Source organism: Oryctolagus cuniculus, chromosome 8, assembly GCF_051225735.1.
Source record: "Oryctolagus cuniculus isolate XC-2025 breed Fujian yellow rabbit chromosome 8, ASM5122573v1, whole genome shotgun sequence".
Classification (NCBI taxonomy): domain Eukaryota; kingdom Metazoa; phylum Chordata; class Mammalia; order Lagomorpha; family Leporidae; genus Oryctolagus; species Oryctolagus cuniculus.
This window is the reverse complement of record NC_142874.1, coordinates 19,087,482-19,107,943: the sequence shown is the minus strand read 5'-3', so window position 1 is coordinate 19,107,943 and position 20,462 is coordinate 19,087,482. Positions and strand designations below refer to the sequence as shown.

At 41.1% G+C, this 20,462-nt stretch overlaps 1 long non-coding RNA gene across 2 annotated transcripts in view; it reads right to left on the bottom strand.

Moving 5' to 3' along the window:
* LOC149124870 (uncharacterized) overlaps window positions 1–13,182 on the bottom strand; it is a 43,800-nt gene extending 30,618 nt beyond the window's left edge. Inside the window, exons 1-2 of one of the 2 annotated variants that reach the window (XR_016212519.1) lie at window positions 13,077–13,182; window positions 12,424–12,570 (exon numbers count right to left, since the gene is read on the bottom strand). This is a non-coding gene — a long non-coding RNA (uncharacterized LOC149124870). Of the gene's footprint in view, window positions 1–12,423; window positions 12,692–13,076 lie in introns of those variants that run through there. The other variant, XR_016212518.1, reaches the window with a different exon arrangement.
* Between the last annotated feature and the right edge of the window lie 7,280 nt (window positions 13,183–20,462).

Genomic DNA, 20,462 nt, shown 5'->3' with positions numbered 1-20,462 from the left:
AGACCCAGAGGAAGCTCCTGGATCCCAGCTTCAGATCAATGCAGCTCCAGCCATTGCGGCCATTTGAGGAGTGAACCAGCAGATGGAGGACTTCTCTCTCATCTCTGCCTCTGCCTCTCTGTAACTCTTGCTTTCAAATAAATGAATAAATAAATCTTTTTTTAAATCCTTTGATTTGGCACCACTGTGGGCCTTTCTGATATTTAACAAAAGTGTCTATAAGTCACATTGCCTGGCAATGCCCTAGATTCAATATTGGCTCAGAAGCCACTTCTTAACTTGGATAGCACCTGCCACCTGGAAAAGTTAAGAATGTTCAGAAAGACCAAGTCTTGGCCCTCTTCTAACAGTCCTTCCTCAATTCATCTTCCACTTTCACATTTCTCTCTAAGTAGGACAAAGGAATCCCTGGTCATAGTTCACACTTTCCTTGGGAAGTTCCGTGGCTGGGTCACACAGGGGATCAGGCACATTTCTACTTTGCACTTTAGAGAAGGCAGTCATGCTGCTCATCTTTTGAGTATCCAGGCTTGCCTCCCTGCAGTTTCCAATAATACATTCCTGGCCTCCTTTTGTGACCTAAGAGAGACACTGTCCTTGGTGTTCAGAATTCTAATTGTCTGATGAGGCCATGCAAGTTTTCTAGAACATTCTTCAAATTCCTTCTAGACTCCACTCACTGCTTGCTGATGCGAAGGTCACCACCACATTTAGGTGTTTGCTGGGGAAGTAGCAAATCTGCCAGTGCTAAAATTACGAGTCGTTATCTGTTGTGGGATAACAAAACGTTCCATACCCTACCAACTTAAACAAGCAAACAAACCTACCAAAAATGTCTGGGCAGGCATTGGACGTGCCATTAAGATGCCTATTGCGATGCCTGCATTCCACAGAGGAGTGCCTGGGTTTGGTTTTTGCTCCACTTCTGATACTAGATTCCTGTTCCTGTGTACCTTGAGATGCAGTGGTAATGGCTCAAGAAGTTGGGTTCCTAAAGAATAAAAATGCTGATATCTGCCTACTACTATTGCTGTAAGTGTTACACCATCCTGCATATCTGACCCAGGAAATTTTGTCATCACCCAGTATTCAAGAAGCTCTAACAGACTTCTCAACTGAGAAGAATCTCAGGCTCTTCATTGTTTTGATAATAGTTTTTGCAGATCTATTAAATTTTGATAAAGTCCTTTTTGTAGCGCCACTATTTGGATGTTCTTCTATTAAGTTTCCCATCCTTCATCTCCTTTTGAGGTAAGATGATATCTGATTCGGTTGTTTTAGACTCCAGTGACTCAGAAACCACTGAGTGTTCCCACTTAATGTGTTTATGCATGTCATTAAATGGAAATAAAAACAAAAACTAAATTGTCATTTGAGAAGTTTTCTACTCCTATTGGTGTACTTTTTATTCTACTCATGTTCCCCTTCTAGAAAACACCAGCGATTTAGATCATGTGGGAACAACTTACACATAAAAACATTCTGTGTGTATTCTCTGAAGATTTGGAAAACTGCCATTTACTTGCAAAATATTTCTGTACTGAGGAGCACCTGTGAATCCTGGAGCACAGCCTGAGTGTCCCTACAGGTCCTGTACACCCAGTGAACACCTGTGTGCTCGGCCATGAAGCCAGTGACCTTGTGCCAAAGGATGGTGAACTTGGCAGGAAGATTGCCATTGTATGACAGAAGCCTGGTGATGGCTTTGAGAAATGATTACAGAGGTATTCTGCTGGGAAGTTCTTTTGTAGGTGAGCATGATTTTTATCTGCTACACATCCATTCACTTAACAGAGATTACCATTTTATTGGTATGGTTCAGTTGAAAAAAAAAAAAAAAAAGAACCCACCCTAGGCATTCTGAGTAGAAAATAGAGAATTAAACAGGGCTTCCAAAGCCACTGGGAAGGTAGAAGAATGAAATTCAAAGAAGTCGTTAGGAATTCCCAAATGGTAGTGGTATCAAAGTCACTATCACCAATGGAACTAGTCACCAGCAGAGAAGATGCCCACACCACAGATAAACATTTATGTCTGCCATCACCCAATGCTGACAGACCTGCCGACAGCAGCATAATGGCATTGTATTTCTCTTCTGCCTACCAAATTTTGCACAATTACCTCGACAGGATAGATTCTAACCTGATGTCCAGAGAATCTAAATCTCAAAGTTTCCAGACTTTATATTCCTACAGCATAAGGAACAACTTAAAAGAGTGAGGATAGTAGTATCAACAAATTATATCTAATGGAATCTAATTTTTGTCATTCTTACAAACGTTATTCAAAAACTAAGGGTGTGGCCCCTGTGGTGCAGTGGGTTAAGTCTCTGCTTGGGATACTGGCATCCCACATTAGAGTGCTGATTTGAGTCCAGCTACTGTTTCTGACCCAGCTTCTTGCTAAAATGTCTGGGAGCCGAGATGATGGCTCAAGTACTTGGTTCCTTGCCACTCACATGGGAGACCTAGATGGAGTTACTGGCTCCTGATGTTGGCCTGGCCTAGCCTCTGCCATTGCAGCAATTTGGGAAGTAAACCTCTCTCTCTCTCTCTCTCTCTCTCTCTCTCTCTCTCTCTCTCTCTCCCTTTCAAATAAATCAATGATTCCTTTTAAAAACTATTTAGGGGGAAAATACCTAGATTTTTTTTTTATGGGATCAGTGTTTCACTACTGCTCCACTTCTCATCAAGCTCCTTCTTAATGCACCCAGGACAAAAGAGGAAGATGACCCAAGTACTTGGGCCTCTGTCACCCACCCATGTGGGAGACTAGGATGGAGTTCCTGATCCTGACTTTTGGCTGGTGCAGCCATTTTGGCGTGTGAACCAGCAGAAGGAAGATTCTCTCTCTCTGTGGCTCTCTCTTTCTCTCTCTCTCCCTCTCTGTTCTCTGCCTTTCGAAAAATAAATAATCTTTAAATAATTTTTAAAAGAACAGCAATAAAAATGTTTTGAAAACAATTGATTATGCATAGATTTGATATTTAGTAATGACAAAAGATAAATACTAATAAATAGGAGGTATGAATCCTATCATCTATGAAGTTTTGTATAATAAAATTCAAATTATGTATAAATAGAATAAGATTTTATACTGTTTCTTTCTTTTTAAAAGTATTTATTTATTTGAAAAGCAGAGTTGCAGAGACAGAGGGAGACAGAAGGAGAGACAGAGACATCTTCCACCTGATTCACCCCCTAAATGGCCACAAAAGCCAGAGCGAGGCCAAGCTGAAGCTAGGGCCATTTGGTGAGCATCCCCTTGGGACACAAATATCAACTTAGACTGTTCTGAAAACTCAACCCATTACATTTATCCCATATTTTTGGTTATCAGTCTTCTTATTTGTCTTCCCAGATCCTGGGTTATATATAAATAACTACTGGTTCTTTACATCCAGCTATCTCTATTTTTAGGAAAGGGGAGAAATAAACTGTTCTGCAATCCTTCCTCATGGAAGTTACCTTAGCCAGTGTCCTTTATGGCTCACACAAATGAGGCTATAATATGGAAGTAAACCATTTTCAATTCATTTAAACATACCATGCAGAATTTTCTGTAAGAAGCTTCATTTATATCTATCTATCTACCTATCTATCTCTGTATCTATATCAACCTATCTATATATTATACTATTTATATTTTTATACTACGTGTATATATATATATATATATGTCTATTCTTTTAGTTAATGGTGAGCCCCCCCCCCCACAAATACATGTGTATATTGAGACAAGCAGTGGACCAGATCTCTAGTTAAATCACAGAGTATACCAACAAATTTTTATCCTGAAACACACTTATGCCTTGAGTATCTATTTGAGATAGATTTCTTTGTGCATAACTTCTTGAATTGTAGAATGCTCCCAGGTGTTTCTGGCTCTGTGTGAAGTTGCACAATTTTGCAGTGTCATTTGCTTTGATTTTCTATTCCAGGCTTCTATCATCACTATTCAGCACCTCAATCACACCATAGGTACATCAAACACCATAACACCTATTGAGTCACATGGGTGAATGGAAAAACAATATAATTTACAGGGTTAATACCAGTTATGTAACCATTTCTTTCTTTGCATCCCTGTGAAAGTTGGCAAATATGGGTCAATAGTAAATTAGGTTAAGGAAGAATTCTAAAATGTTACATCTTTATTAGGAAAAGGTGATGCAAATCATTAAAAGGACTATCAGGAACAAGTGCATTGACAAATTACATTGATAATTACAATGACAGGATTAGAAAGATGAGAAAGGAAATGTTTGGAAAGTCATTTAATTAGGCCAAGTAGGAAATGTTAGGGTTTATAATGAAGGCCATGGAAACAATAGTTGAGAAAATGAGATTCAACTGAGAAGAGTTAAGATGAAGAATAACTTGACATAGTGAGTGACCAATTATGAAAGGAGAGAGAGAGGTGTTGAATACGATGTCTAGACCTGACCTCATGTTTTGACAATTGATTGGCTAATGGTGTCCTTATCAAAAACAGAGAATGTAGTACAAAGAGATTCCAAAGCAAGGCTGAAACAGGGAAGCATTACATTTTTTTACAAGACTTTGATGTTTTAGGGGACATTTTCTAGTGATGTGAGGCCAGAGGAGAGAACTGAAGTTTGAACTCTTGACTTAGAAGTCAACAGTATTTGACTATTGGCTATTAAATCAGCAGAAGTTAGCAGCATATCCTTTAAAACTGCGAAGCTGCTGTTGATACACATTTAATACTAGTGATGTAGATGTTGTTGGAAGTTTATTGACTCTTCCCATTATTACTGATGATTTCATCAATGTCTTCACCTTCATTTTAATATACCAGGAGATTTGTGGGTCAGGGATTTGGAGAGGGCTCAAATGGGCAGTTTTTGTTATCTCATGCAGTTACAGTCCATTCTAGTTATGTGAAGGCTGTGCTGTGTTGATGTCAAAGTTGGCTCACTCACATGGCTGCTGGCTGGAAGCTCTACTGTGCAGTGGACTTGTGAAATCTTGTTCACAGGGTTGTGGCCTCAGGGTAGTTGGAAATCCTACATGATAACTGAATACTCTGTGTGTAATGGTACCAGCACAGGGCAGAGTTCCTGCTGGTTACATTCTATGACCTAGAGTGAGACTCCATGCAACTTCACTGTCTTGAATTTATGACTATAAATGAATCACAAGTTTCAGTATAAATACCAGAGATGACATAGGTCCTCTTTGCAGTGGAATAAAGGTCAAAGATGTTGGAGATATGAAGGGTGTTCAAAACATCCTTGGAAAACATATACTGTGAAATAATTCTACAGGGATTTCAAAATGTTCAAATACATTTACGCTTTACTTCCATTTTGCACAAACTTTTTGAAGTACTTTCGCATGTTTTAAACCTGGCAAATTACCATCCCACATGGGGCTTCTTCTTAGTCCTCTTACATTAGTTTTGTATTAGGTGGTAACGATAGCCCAAATTCAATGGCTTGAAACATAATTATCCCACATTTCTGGAGGTCAGGCAGCAGTGACCACAGCTTGTGTTCTTTCTTGCTGCCATCACAGAGACTCAGTTCCTTCCTTTCTGCCTTCCAGAGGCCTCCCACGGCTCTTGGCCACATTACCATGACATCGGTGTCCTGTTTCACATGCCCTTCTCTGACTTTGACTCTGATTCTCCCGCCTCCTCTGATAAGAACTCTGGTAGTTATATTAACCTTCTGGTTACTGCAGGGCCATCTCCTATCTCAAAGATTACAATAAAATACGTAAAGCCCTTTTACCCCATAAGTTAACAAATGCACAATTTCTAGGAATTAGGATGTGGACACCTCTGGGTAGGATCCTTGTCTGACTCATCACACCCATCGCTGAGGAGATTTGGACTGTAGCTCTCCATTCTCTTCTCATCTGCAGGGTTTCTGGTGGGAAATCAGCTGGAGATCCTCTGAGAGTAAGCTGGTGTTTCTCCCATGCATACTTGATAATCTTTTATGCTTTACCATTGAAAGTTTGACTATGTATGTGTCACGGGTAAGATCTTTTCTGATCATGTCTATTAGGATTTCTATGAGCTTCCTGTATTTGGATGTCTCTTTCTTTCTTTAAATTAGGGAAGTTTTCTTCCATTGTTTTGCTAAATAGTCCTTGTAATCCATTCTCTCTTTTCATACCTTCAGGAACTCATAAGACCTGTATGTTTGGTCATTTGTATAGTATCCTATAGTCTCAAACATTATTTTCAATATTTCTAAATTTTTCTTCGTTTTTGTTTTTGTTTGAGATATTTTCAAGTATTTGAAAGCTCAGACATTCTTCTGCATAACCAAGTCTGTTTTGAGACTTTCCATTGTATTTTTAGCTTGATATATTGAATTCTTCATTTCTAATATTTCAGTTTGATCTCTCTTTAATATCTCTATTTCTGGGCAAAATTTATCATACATATCATGTATGGGCTTCTTTTTTAAAAAAAGATTATTTATTTGAAAGGCAGAGTTACAGAGATGCAGAGGCAGAGAAAGAGACAAATCTTCTATCCACTGGTTCACTCCTCAAATAGCCACAATGGCTAGGGCCAGGAGCCAGGAGTGTCTTCCAGGTCTCCCACTTGAGTGCAGAGGCCCAAGGAATTGGACCACCTTCCACTGCTTTCCTAGAAAGGGAACTGGATCAGAAGTGGAGCAGCTGGGACTTGAACCAGCATCTACATGGAATGCAGGCATGGCAGGCGTTGGTTTTACTGGCTACGCCACAGCACCAGCCTCATGTATAGATTTCTTTACCTCATGAATTTGTTTCTTTGTGTTTCTACATAATCTCATGATTAGTGTTTTGAATTCTGTTTCAGGCATTGCATCCATCTCTTCACCTTCACATTCTAATACTGAAGTGTTGTTGTGTTCCTTTTTGGTAGTCACACTCTCTTCCTTTGTGTAGTTCTCTGTTTATGTTTAGGTATTTGTGGAAATGTTGTTGGTTTTCTCCAGTGATGTTTTTATCTCTGAACCATGCCCCCGGGGCTTAGCAGAGTGGATATCCAGAGGCGTGTGCTTGCTCTCAGAAGTTGGCTTCTCCTGCGGTCCCCAGCTGCAATGATCGCGGGTGGTGTCTCCTCTCACTGCTGTGTGCTTGTGTTGTCCATGCAGCTCCACAGTGTCTCTCAACTGCACACTTCTCTCCAGCTCCCCCTTGGGATTGCAGTTCCTCCATGCTGGTCAAAATCAGCATGTCTCTCTCCTAATCAATCACCAGTCTATTTTCAGTCTTTAACAACGTATCATACACTGTTTCCTATTTGGATTAAATCTGAGTACTTTGGTGCTCAGTATAAATGCATACATCTTTTCATCTGGGTTTATTTCTAAAGGACTAAAACACTTGAATTGGCTGAAGCTGCAGAATCCACTTATTTTATATGTTTTTAATTTAGTGTAGTGAGTCTTCAGTCATGATGCAGTTATATACTTCTCTTATTTAAAAGAGATTATTGGATCCATTTGCATTTGCATTCACCCAAAATAATTTTCTCTGTTTATAACAAATGGCTTAGGGACACCTATCTTATTTCTGCAATAACAAAAGTGATGGAAGTTGAGTCCAAGTTCCACAACCACAGAGTGAGCTAACGGTACTTCTTTCATCTCATAGTATTGCTGTCAGCATCAATGCATAAGGTTTGAAAAGCCGGTTTGTAAACTGAAAAATGCCATATGAGTAGTAGACATTATCCCTAGTACCACTTTTCTTTCAGTGCAACTAATTTTCCTGCTAATCAATAAAGTGTCATATTTATGTCTCAGTGTAAACACCACTCCCAGGGATAACAGCCTATGCTTTCAAGGCACAAGAAAAGCCTAATGCCATGCACACAAAAGAATAGGGCTCAAGGACTGACATTATCCATGTGGAGAGGACGTTCTGAAGGTCATGACAGAGCAGTGATTTATCACACACTCAGCCTGCTTTCTGTCTGCAGGGCACAAGCCATGTTTGTATCTCATTACCTTTAGCTACACTCTCTTGTCTTTGGGTCTTTCATTCAGGGTGACCTCTAGCTGCTTTCACCCTGGGGAAACTGATAAACTTGTTAAAGATACAGATTTCTGTATTCCAGTCTTGGAGACTTGGATGGAGAGGACTGTGAGGAGGGAACAGCAATCTATAATATTGATCTGCACCCGGATGATTCTGACGCTGTCAGTAGAGGCACCGGGAAGCAGGCTCCCATTAGTGCCATCACGGAGTCTCCTCTTAGTGTACTCATAAAAATAGAAGTAAAATTTATTTACAACTCAATTTATGGATCTGGGTCAGTTGTCTTCATGCAATTCCTACACCACTTTGTGAAATGTTCTTAAGTATATTCTTTCCCTAAGGGACCTGTCTCTGAAAGCATCATACTAGAACTATTTTTTCTCCAAGTTTCTCTATTTGTGTATCTGTGTGTATTATTTCTTATTTTCATTTCTATAAATGTATTTTTTTAAAGTTCGATAGCTTTTTTTTTTTAGCATTTTGTGACATGTACTTCATAGAGTAGGACATACTGTCATGGTATGATTCAATGAAACAATATTTAAAACTAATGGCATCATCACAATTTTTATATTCTACATATTAGCTACCACAAATAAGAGATAACATGTAAATTTTCTTATTTCACTTAGCATAGCTATTATTTACTAAATGTTTCCTTTGTATTACTTTAAATGGTAGGTGGACTTTAAGAGAATACTATCTTATCAAGAAATAGAATTTTTAACATCTCTATATGGTTTTGCTAGAATTCTGTTAGTTATTCTATGAAATATGTGGTTAGTCTTTAACATTTTTTCTCCATGGAAATCTTTAGTAAAAGGTGAAAGATTTTAGTATATTTTCTAATATTCATGTGTAACTTACTTTCAATCTGTATCAGTATCATATATCAGTGTGTATATAACCACATCAGTGGTTTTGGGAAAAAGAAGTAGGAATATATTTTCTATATAATTCTTTAGTTTCTTGCACAGAATGTATGGATTTTACATACCACCACTTTGGCAAGGTATAAGCCAATTATAACTACTTGCAAAGAGTTTCAAATATAGGCCAGCGCCGCGGCTCACTAGGCTAATCCTCCACCTTGCGGCGCTGGCACACAGGGTTCTAGTCCCGGTCGGGGCGCCAGATTCTGTCCCGGTTGCCCCTCTTCCAGGCCAGCTCTCTGCTGTGGCCCGGGAGTGCAGTGGAGGATGGCCCAAGTGCTTGGGCCCTGCACCCTATGGGAGACCAGGATAAGTACCTGGCTCCTGCCATCGGATCAGTGCGGTGCGCCGGCCTCAGTTCGCTGGCCGCGGCGGCCATTGGAGGGTGAACCAACGGCAAAGGAAGACCTTTCTCTCTGTCTCTCTCTCACTGTCCACTCTGCCTGTCAAATATAGAATCTCACAATCTTTCTACAAGGTAAACATTACTTACAGAAGGGAAATTTAGCCCCAAAATGGCTATCTTGACAAAATTCACACAGAATGTTAAGCCACTCATTCTCTTACCAATTTTGCCTATAGCAAGTGTCCTGTAGTGGAGGGATGGTTTGGAGCCAGGAAGGCTGTGCCTCTTCTTCCTTTTCTTTTTTTTTTTCTGTTTTGCCATCATGATCACTTTATTATTTTTTTCTTTTTAAGGAATTTATTACTAGACTAAATGTTCAGGACACAACAAATGCATGATAGTTACTACAGTACAATTTTCATCAATTCTCACGTTAATGTTATATTTAAACAAAGAGAACAGAATCAAAGTAGCCCATAGGTACAAGTCTAAGAATACAATGATAACTCCTTTCCTCCCTCTTTCTTGCTTTCTTTAAATTTGTGTGATAGCATATTTTTAATTTACATTATAGTCAACAAGTTAGTACTCGACTAAATAGTCCAACAGGTAAAACTTCAATAAGGATTTCAAGAGGTGAAAAACCATAGCTCCATAGGAATATAAGAAAGGGCTATCTATAAACAGCATTCAAATGAAACGATGTCCATCTGACTCGTATATAGTCAAACTGAAAATAATCACAGATCATTAAGACTATTTTAGTATATCATTTTAAATCATTGGTTTCACAAACACATAAAACAAAGCTTGACAAAACTATACTTTCAGCAATATTGATACAGATGGCATTTCTTCCTTTTCGGGGGAATATTATTCAGCCATAAAAAAGAATGTAATTCTTTCATTTGCAACTAGAGGATCTCATACTGAGTGGAATAACTCAGACACAGAAAGACAAATATCGCTTGGTCTCCCTCATGTGTGGGAGCCAAAATTTAAAAAAGAAAAGCAAATCTCCTTTTTCTTTCTTTCCTCTCAGCTGGGTAAGCTTGTATGCAAATCAATGTACTCACTTCCCCCATCTAGGCAGGGGACGATATTATAAAAGGAACATTAAATGCTGAATTAGGGAAGCCCAAGGTCTTCAGCCCTCTGCCTTCTCTTAAATATCCTTCTAGCCACACACAGGACAGGCATATCCTTTCCTCATCTGTATCTCAGTGGCCTGGAAAACAATCACTATAAATAGAGTTTTGCAGTCTCTCAAGACACAAAACTTTATAAAATGCAACTCTATGTTTAGCAAGTTGCTGTCTTGCTTATACACTAATATTTTTTTTCTTTTTGACATATTTATTTATTTGAAAGGCAAAGCGACAGATTTTCTATCTGCTGGTTCACTTGCCAAATGGCTGCAACAGCCAGGCTTGGATGAGGCTGGGACCAGGCTGAACCAAGACTCAAGCAGTCCTTCCAAGTCTCCTACATGGCTAGCAGGGCCATCTGCTGCTGCCTTCCAGGGCATATTAGCAGGAAGCTGGATTGGAAGTGGAGCATCCGGGACTCGAACCCACACTCTGAGAGTGAATGTGGATCACCAAGCTGCACCTTAACCCTCTGCACCACAGTGCCCCTCCTTACACAGTAAGACTCTAGGACCAGAAGAATTCATTAAAGGAATAGTTGTAGTAACAAACTGCATCACTGGGTATTAATGTAGGAATGATCAATGTCTAACAGTCACAAGATAGTCAAAGCCATGAGCCATAAAATGATAGAAACATGCAATTTGAAATAGGTAGTTGAGTCACAGTTTGAAATCAATTCGGAATAACCATATAATATATGGATTAAGCTGATTCTCTGTGCCCTCAAAAAGCAAAAATGAAAACAAACCCAAAAAATCCAAATTCACATTTTCCTGAATAAGAATTAAACAGTTGGAACAGTCAAGTGATCCATCTACTTAACTCACTCCAAAAAAAAATATATATATATAGCAGTAACCATAGTCTCTACACCCCAAATATTTAATAATATAGAGCAGAGCTCCTTATCTGAACTAAATTAATGTCTGCTGGATGTGATGACCTTTCTATCACATTTTGTTATGTGATCGTCCTTAGTGAAATTTTTCTGATGTGCCTATACCTTTCAAACTGCAGAGGAGGAGGCCGGCGCCGTGGCTCAATAGGCTAATCCTCCACCTTGCGGCGCCGGCACACCGGGTTCTAGTCCCGGTCGGGGCGCCGGATTCTGTCCCGGTTGCCCCTCTTCCAGGCCAGCTCTCTGCTATGGCCAGGGAGTGCAGTGGAGGATGGCCCAGGTGCTTGGGCCCTGCACCCCATGGGAGACCAGGAAAAAGCACCTGGATCCTGGCTCCTGCCATCGGATCAGCGCGGTGCGCCGGCTGCAGCGGCGGCCATTGGAGGGTGAACCAACGGCAAAGGAAGACCTTTCTCTCTCTGTCTCTCTCTCACTGTCTAACTCTGCCTGTTAAAAAAAAAAAAAAACTGCAGAGGAGGAAAAAAAGCCGACAGGAAAAGGTCACAGCAGAGCTGGTGTGCAGCTCCAATTTCAAGGGGATGTGAAATTCACACACTGAGTGCCTCTGGATGGCGTCCATGAAACTGTCAGGAGAAAGCAGGGGTCTTTAATGATCACAGGCCTCTGTGTTCAATTGAGTGTGACTAGATGAAGCCAGAATTCAAACTCCGTCTCCTCGGTGAATCGTCTACTGATTGAGATGTAGCTCAGAGAGGGGAAAATCGTCCCGAGGGAGGGCGATTCTGCCGAGAAAGCAGGAGCAAAGCCTGCTGTCAGGCTGGGGAGTGAGCCTGGGCTGGGAGCAGTGCGGAATCCTAATGCTGTCAGTGAGGAAGGAGAGGTGTGAGAGTGCTCAGGTGCTTTCCTCTGTGTGTGCCAGCTGTCCCAAATACTGGATAGGAAACACCTTTATTTCCCAAAACTTCAACAGAAAGTCATTTTCATTTCGGCAAACCATGGCATTTCTAGAAACTTCTCATCTTTTTATTGGACCTAACATTCCCAATAGAACACATTACATAATTCTGAACAAATCAGTTCTCACTGAACTAGAAAGAGACAGAAATGGGCAATACTAACTCACCTTGTTTCGGAGCATATGTTGTGTGTTCATAGTCAAACTCCATCTCACCATGGAACCTCCCGTTTTGCTGATAAAGATGCCAGGAGTGCTAGAGCATGAAGGTCATCTGATCCCATGCATTTTGTCAGATGGGAGGACACTAGGAGCCTAACGTTCATTGTAAAGAACCGGCACATCAGACACAGGAACCCACGTGTCTTTCCTGCAAATCTAATGGTTCACCCTCCAATGGCCGCCACGGCCAGTGTGCTGTGGCCGGCGCACCGTGCTGATCGAAGGCAGGAGCCAGGTGCTTCTCCTGGTCTCCCATGGGGTGCAGGGCCCAAGCACCTGGGCCATCCTCCACTGCACTCCCGGGCCACAGCAGAGAGCTGGCCTGGAAGAGGGGCACCCGGAACAGAATCTGGCGCCCCGACCGGGACTAGAACCCCTTGTGCCAGCATCGCAAGGCGGAGGATTAGCCTATTGAGCCCCGGCCCCGGCCACAGGGTTTCATCTTTATGCAACCTTGTTGGAAGGTCTAGAAAGAAGACCATGTCAGGGCGCGTACACAAGTCATTGGCTCCAGAAAGGGTGGTCTCCCTGCCTACAGCACCAACTGAACCTGGGGACTTGTTAGAAACGCAAATTCCTGGGCCCCCTCACAGACTTACTAAATCAGAAACCTTGGTGGTTGATGTCCAGAAATCCGGGCTTAGCACCTCACCTCCCCAGGTGATAGTAATGTGCACTTAAAAAGCCTTTTAGTGGAAGTGGTTTAAAGAAACAGTGTTTTGAGAACCACTGATACATGCAATAAAGCTTGTTACCCTTTAGACTTTCGCTCTTTCCATATAGATTTTACAGTCAACTTGTTAAATTGTCTAAAAAGGAATTACTGTTGTGCAACATTTAAATTGGCATTGCATTGATCTATTGATCAACTAGAAAACTGACCCATCTGATATTTGGCATTTCTATCCAAGAATATGGGATACATCCCATTAATTTAAGTATTGCTTAGTGTTTTTAAAAAATAAAGTTTATGCAATTTTATCCATAATAGTGTTGCCAAAGGTCTGTCAAATTTGTTGCTATGTACCTTGTTTCTTTGTTTGTATTTAACATATTTTCTATCAGTTTGTACTCACAATGTTTTTTATAACCTAACCCTAAACTCGGAACACTTCCTTAAATCTCCAAGACATTCAAACTATTTACTGGCTATTAAACCCAGTGATGTCTTGATTAAAAATGATAATAAAAATTCCCTCTTTTGGATTTTATCCTTTTAAAATAAGATATTAATTATCTTGAGAGGTAGAGAGATATAGAAAGATAGGTGAGAGAGAAAGAGAGAGAGCTCTCATTTACTAGCTCACTGCCCAAATACACACAATGGTCGGGAATAGGCCAGGCATGAGGCCAAAGCCGGGAGCTTGGAGCTCAATCTAGATCTCCCATGTGTGTGGTAGGGACCCAACTATTTGAGCCATCATTATTGCTTTCTGGTGTCTGAATTAGCAGGAAGCAGGACTTGGGAATGGAGTTAGGACTCGAATCTAGGCACCCTAGGAAGCAGATGTCTCAATTGGTATCTCAAGTGCTAGATTAAATGTCACTCCTCCAAATCTTGATTTTTAAAAGAAATGCCTCTAAAATTTAACCATTATTAACATTGTTAATTCTAAGTTGGGAAGGGAATAGTCTTCTCAGATGAAGTTGGCACCTATTATCATGTAACTTTTTAAAAGATTTTATCATAAACAATTCAATATTCTGTTTTATTTGCCTTAACCAAATACTCAGCCTATGTGGCTTAACCAACAGAAATGTACTTTCTCACAATTCTGGAGGGAACAAGTCTAAGCTCAAGGGTTGGTGGTGAAACACGTTCTCCTGGTTTGATGAAGACAGCACCTTCTCCTAGCGTCTTCACAGATGATTCTCTGTGTGTGAATGGAGAGACCAAGAGATGCCAGACATACCCTCTCTGGTTTCTCTTCCTGTTCTTAAAGGACCTTAATTCCATTGGATTAGAGCTCCACCTGTATGACCTCATTGACCTTTAAAGGCCCAAAACAGTCACATTGGAAATTGGGACTTCAGAACATGTACTTCTATTTGGTTTGTTTTCTAAATATTTCTTTAGTTAAAAGATAGCTAGGGAGAGGGAGAATGAGAGAGAGAGAGAATCCTCCACCTGCTGGCTCACTCCCTAAATGGCCTTAACCTCCAGAGCTGGGCCATTCTGAAGCCAATGTCCAGGAGCTTCTTCCAGCAATTTGGAGGCCCCAGAGGGAAAAATGCTATGGGTTGAAAGATCTTTCAATGGATCCCATGTGTTCCGTTCTCCCATGGAGGTGCAGGGGCCCAACTACTACGGTCATCCTCTGCTGATTCCCAGGTACATTAGCAGGGAACTGGATTGGAAGTGGAGCAACCAGGACTTGAACCCGTGCCCATATGGGATGCACAGGTGGCGGCTTTACCAGCTACACCACAATGCCTGGCCCAACACATGTATTCCGTTGAAAGATCTTTCAACCCGCAGATTTTTCCCTCTGGTCCCCCCAAATTGCTGACTTTCTCACTTGTGAAAGGCATTGTCCCCCACCCCAAGAGTCTTAACCCATTTTGGCATTATCCCAAGTCCAATGTCCTTTCTAAATGGCATCTAATTCCAATGTGCATGAGATTCTGGGTATGATTGATGCTTTCTGAGGCAAAATTCCTCTCCAGCAGTGAAATTAGACAAAATCTAGATGATAAAGCCATGGGGCAGACATTCCCACTTGATAAGGGAGAAAGAAGAAAGGGGGGATGGGGCCCCAGCAACATTAGATTCCATTCAATTTAATCTGATCTCATCTAGTTCCATTAGATCTTGGGCTCCAGAATCACCTTCTCTGGCTGGTTCTCTATTCTCTGGGCCCACAGGAGCAATCTTGTCACCATGAGGCCCTGGGCAGCAGCTCAGCCTCCTTGGCTCTGAGTGGTGGCCTTGCCTCTGGGGTCTGGGTGGGGGGCTGCTTGGCCTGCTGAAATTGAAGAGCATGTCCACCCTCTTAATCCTAGGAGAGAACAGTCTTGCACCCCTGGTCTGAATACTCTGTGTCTCTGGTGGCCATGGCAATTGTTATGATCCCTAAATCACCATCATTGTCATTGTTCCTGTTGTAGACAACTCTATTGTCCATCCTGTAGAATCTTTGAAGTCCAAGTCTTTGTTTCATTCATCCTGTCTCTGTCCCCTTTAGTTCAAACTAGCAGTGTCTCTGCTGACATAAGCCCATCTCTGTTCCTGGCTTCTGCCAAGATGGCTGATTAAAATCATGGGTAGGGAGTAGTGGCCTAGTGGTTAAGATGCCCGTCTCCACATCAGAGTACTTGGGTTTGATTCCTGGCCCTGGTTCCTGACTCTAGCTTCCTACCAATGCAGATCCTGAGAGGCAGCAGTGATGGCACGAGTAATTGAGTTCCTTAAATCCATGTGCCAGACCTGGATTGAGTTCATGGCTCTTGACTTTGGGCTTGGACTAGCCCCACTCTTTGTGGACACTTGAGGAAGGTGAGTGAACCACTGATGCCACCCTCCCCCATTTCAAATATAAAAATTTGAAAGCTTCTTTGTGTCGCTCCCCCTCTTCATGGAGGAACGACACAGGACCCTGCGCTGTTCTTTCGTCTGCTCGGCCCTCCCCGGGTTTGCTGCTGGTTCTTCCCGGGTTGGCTACTATCCCTTCCACCTCCGTGGAAGGGCAGTTCCCCCTGGCCACATTCCCCACTTCCGCAGGGGAGCGGCACACCGCCGGCCGGCTCTCTGGGGGCTGCACAGGTGTTCCCCTTAGATGTTCCCCTTAGATGTTCCCGGTGCATGCCGTCTCTCTCCTCCTTTATAGTCCTCCTCCGCCAATCCCAACTCGGCTGCCCACACGCCGAGTACGCTGCTCTCCTCCAATCAGGAGCAAGTCCTACAGTTTATTGGTTGAACTGGAGGCAGCTGTGCGGAAGCTGTTTACTTCTCTCCCAGTGCCATATTGTGGGAGAGCAGATGCATAGAATAAGTCCTAATTCCAGTAACTCAGTCTAGTCCGGTTTGCTCCCCACACTTTGAAATCATGGTACTTTTCTATATGGAGTGACTGTCTACTACACCTTGGTGTTCATCCCAGATCACACATCCTCATTTTATAATATGAATAGGCTCGGATTCTTCATATTCTGGTTCCTTTTTTGCTTAATGCTGCCTTCCATGTATCTCTCACTTCTTATATTTTACTATGAAACATAAGGAGGAGACAGGATGCAATTTCTTAAATTCATCGAAGCTAAATATACAATGTCATTGCTTGCAATCCTTACTTTCCACAAACACTGATAATAGAACACAATTCAGCCACAATCTTTGTCTCTTTGTTACAAGGACCACCTTCATGTGGTTTCTGAAATCCTATCTCTCATTTCCATTTGAGATTTTTACCAGCATATCCTTTAATTTTCCTATTTCTGCCATAATCAGTCCATGATGATGTATGCATTCAAGATGATAGGAGATTTTTTAAAATTCTGTTTCTTTCTCAGATTTCATTAAAGTCATCTTTAATTTTGATGTTTCAAGAAACATCTCCATCAGTGCAAACTAGGCTTTTTCTACCGTGACCCTCAAAACTCTTCCACCTACTATGTACCACCTAATTCCAAAATCACTTCCATATTGTTCAGTATTTGTTACAGCAGGATGCCACTGTCAGTTAGAAAAATGTATATTGTTCAGGAATCTTGGAGAAACAGAACCAATCAGCAAAGAGGTTTATTGTAAGGGACAGGCTCATATGATTACAGAGTTTGGCAAGTTCAGTGTCAATGTCCAGGAAGAAGCTGTTGCAGAATCAGGAAGATCTTATGTCCAGTTTGAAGGTCATCAGCCAGGACAATTCTCTCTTGCTTTGTGGAAGGTCACATTTCACACTGTTTAGGCCTTTGACAGTTTGGATGAGACTCACCCAAATCATAGAAAGTGATCTTGTTAATTCACCTTATCAACTTCAGTGTTAAACTTCTGCAAAGACACCCTTACAGAAATACCCAGAATGATGATTGACCAAATGTCTGGAAACAGTGCAGTCCAGTAAAGTGGACATATAAAATGAATCACCAAAATGATTTCTTAGTGGGGGCAGGGATTGAGCCACAGCAGGTGAAGCTGTCATATGCAACACTGGCATCCCAAATTAGTGCCATTTTGAGTCCTGCTTGCTCCATTGCCATCCAGCTCCCTGTTGGTGCACCCAGGCAAGCAGCAGAAAATGGCACAAGTACTTTGGTCCCTCCCATTCAGGTGGGAGACCCAGATGGAGTTCTTGTTTCTTGTCTTCGTCCTGGGCTAGCCATAGCCATTGCAGCCATCTGAGGGAGTGAATCAGCAAATGGAAAATATTTCCCTCTCTCCCTTTCTTACTGAAACTCTGCCTTTCAAAGAAATACATAAATCTCTAAAAATGATATCATGGAGCTGGCGCTGTGGCTCAGCAGGTTAAAGCCCTGGCCTGAAGTGCTGGCATTCCATATGGGTGCTGGTTCTAGTCCTGGCTGCTCCTCTTCAGATCCAGCTCTCTGCTATGGACTAGGAATGCAGTGGAAGATGGCCCAAGTCCTGGGGCCCCTGCACCCATGTGAGAGGCAAGATCCTAGTTTCTGACTTTGGATCAGCTTAACTCCGGCCATTGTAGCCATTTGTGAAGTGAACCAGCATATGGAAGACTTCTCTCTCTCTCTCTCTGTCTCTGTCTCTGCCTATCTCTATAATTCTTTCAAATAAATAAAAATAAATCTTTAAAAAATATATAATATTCTTTTGTAACTATTTAGAGAAAAATAGTGTTTTGTATACACTATGGTTAGGAATTATATTGATATTGTTTTTATTATGGAAATAAACTTAAATTATCCATACTATGTTATCTTTTTGAATACTTTTGGGTTTATTTTGTCACACAGATTTCATATAAGAAAAATTTAGGATGCATTTTCCCTTTTTCTTTTTCCTCCTCTTTAATTTCCTTCTTTTGTTCTTTCTACAAGAGTTTACATTAACATTGGCATTATCTGTGTTTGAAAATTTTCATGTTTTTATTAGAAAAGCAACCTTGAATGTTGGTTTTGTTTTTGGAACATTTTTAACTTTTGATTCAGTTTATTTAATCATTAGTCAATTATCTAGGTTTCTCATTTAGCTTTAAGTCAGTTTTGCTGTATTTTCTGTAATTTTTTTCTAAATTTTCAAATGTATTACTGAACCTTTATTTGTAACATTTTCTTAACTTTTTAAACATGGATTTATTTTTATTTATGCTTATTTAAAATTTTCTTAAAGACTTATTTACCTACTTGAGAGGCAGACTGGCTGAGAGAGCTTCCATCTGCTGATTCACTCCCCAAATGCCAGACACAGCTGGGACTGGGCCAGGCTGAACCCAGGAGCTTGGATCTCCATTAGACTGTCCTGTGTGGCTTGCAGAGATCCAAGGATTTGGGCCACCATCTGCTGCCTCCAAGACCCATTAGTAGGGAGCTGAATACAAGCACAAGCTAACCTGTACTGGAACCAGCCCTCTAAAATGGGATGAGTGGCCCTACGGGCTGCTTAACTCACCGCATCACAGTATCCACTCCCATATTTTTACTTGTGTTCTCTGTTTTAACATTCTTTAAATTACACATTTTGCTTTTTGTTAATTATATTTTTACTTTTATCCTTGTTTTCAGTATAATCTTTGTTTTGTAATTTATTAGCTTTATTTCTTTGCTACTTCTTTCCTTCTGTTTTCTTTGTTTACCCTGAAGTTGCATTTTCAAAAATCTTGGGATGAAGAGTTTTGCCCAATTATTTTTAGTTTTTTTTCCTAGTATAAAATTTTAGAGTTGTAAATCTCTCTTCCATTACTTTTTATCATATTCCATACATTTATTATAATATATTTAGTTCAGCTGCTCTAAGTTAGTCTTTGTTTTTTAAGATTTACAATTTACTTATTTAGTTGAAAAGCAGTTACAGAGAGAGAGGGAGAGAGAGAGATCTTCCATCCACTGGTTCATGCTCCAGATGGCCACAAGGGCCCAGGCTGGGCTCCTCTGAAGCCAGGAGCCAGAAGCTTCCTCCAGGTTTCTCACATGGGTGCAGGGGTCCATGTTCTTTTGCCATCCTCTACTCCTATCCCGGGCACATGAGCAGGGAGCTGGACTGGAACTGCTAGAACTGCTGCCCATATGGGATGAAGGTGTTGCAGACTATATCCTCAATGCCACAACTCTGGCCCCCTAAACTAGTCTTTCACTAATTTCATATTTGACTATCAGATATTTGTATGGCTAATAAGAGAGTGGTTCATTAATGTTTTCCTGTCATTACAATCACTTATTTATTTGTTAAATTTTTGTTTGCTCATTTTTATTTTTCTTAAAGGCAGGGTGACAGAGAGAGCGCTCATCTGCTGATTCCTTCTGGGGCTGGGCCAGGCCAAAGCCAGGATCCAGGAACTATATCCAGGTCTCCTACGTGGGTGGCAGGGGCTCAAGTACATGAGACATCAGCTGCTGCCTCCCAAGATGTACATTACCAGGAAACGGAGACTGGAAGTGGAGGCACAGCTGGATTCTCGGTACTCTGTTATGGAAAATGGGCATCACAATGTCTGCTCCCCTGCTTTTATTTTAATACTAAGTTTTGATCTGCCTATGCGGTCAGGGCAAAGGGAACTATGTTACATGACTTAAGCCTGCTTTTATCAGAGCTTCATATCTGAGTATTGGGCGTGTACTAATCTATCAATGGATTGCTGTTTTTCCTATCTTAAAGCTATCTTGAGATTCCTGAAAGAAGGATGATCAACATGATTGAATACACAGTGCTACCAAGTCCTAGATCATCACAAAAATAAAGTAATACCAGATATTATTCCAGATGCTAACTATTTTCAAGAGAAGAAAAATAAAGGAAGCTGTACTACTCAACTTTTGTCTTCTGCACTGGAAAGTGTTATTAAAATTTCAAAATTTGG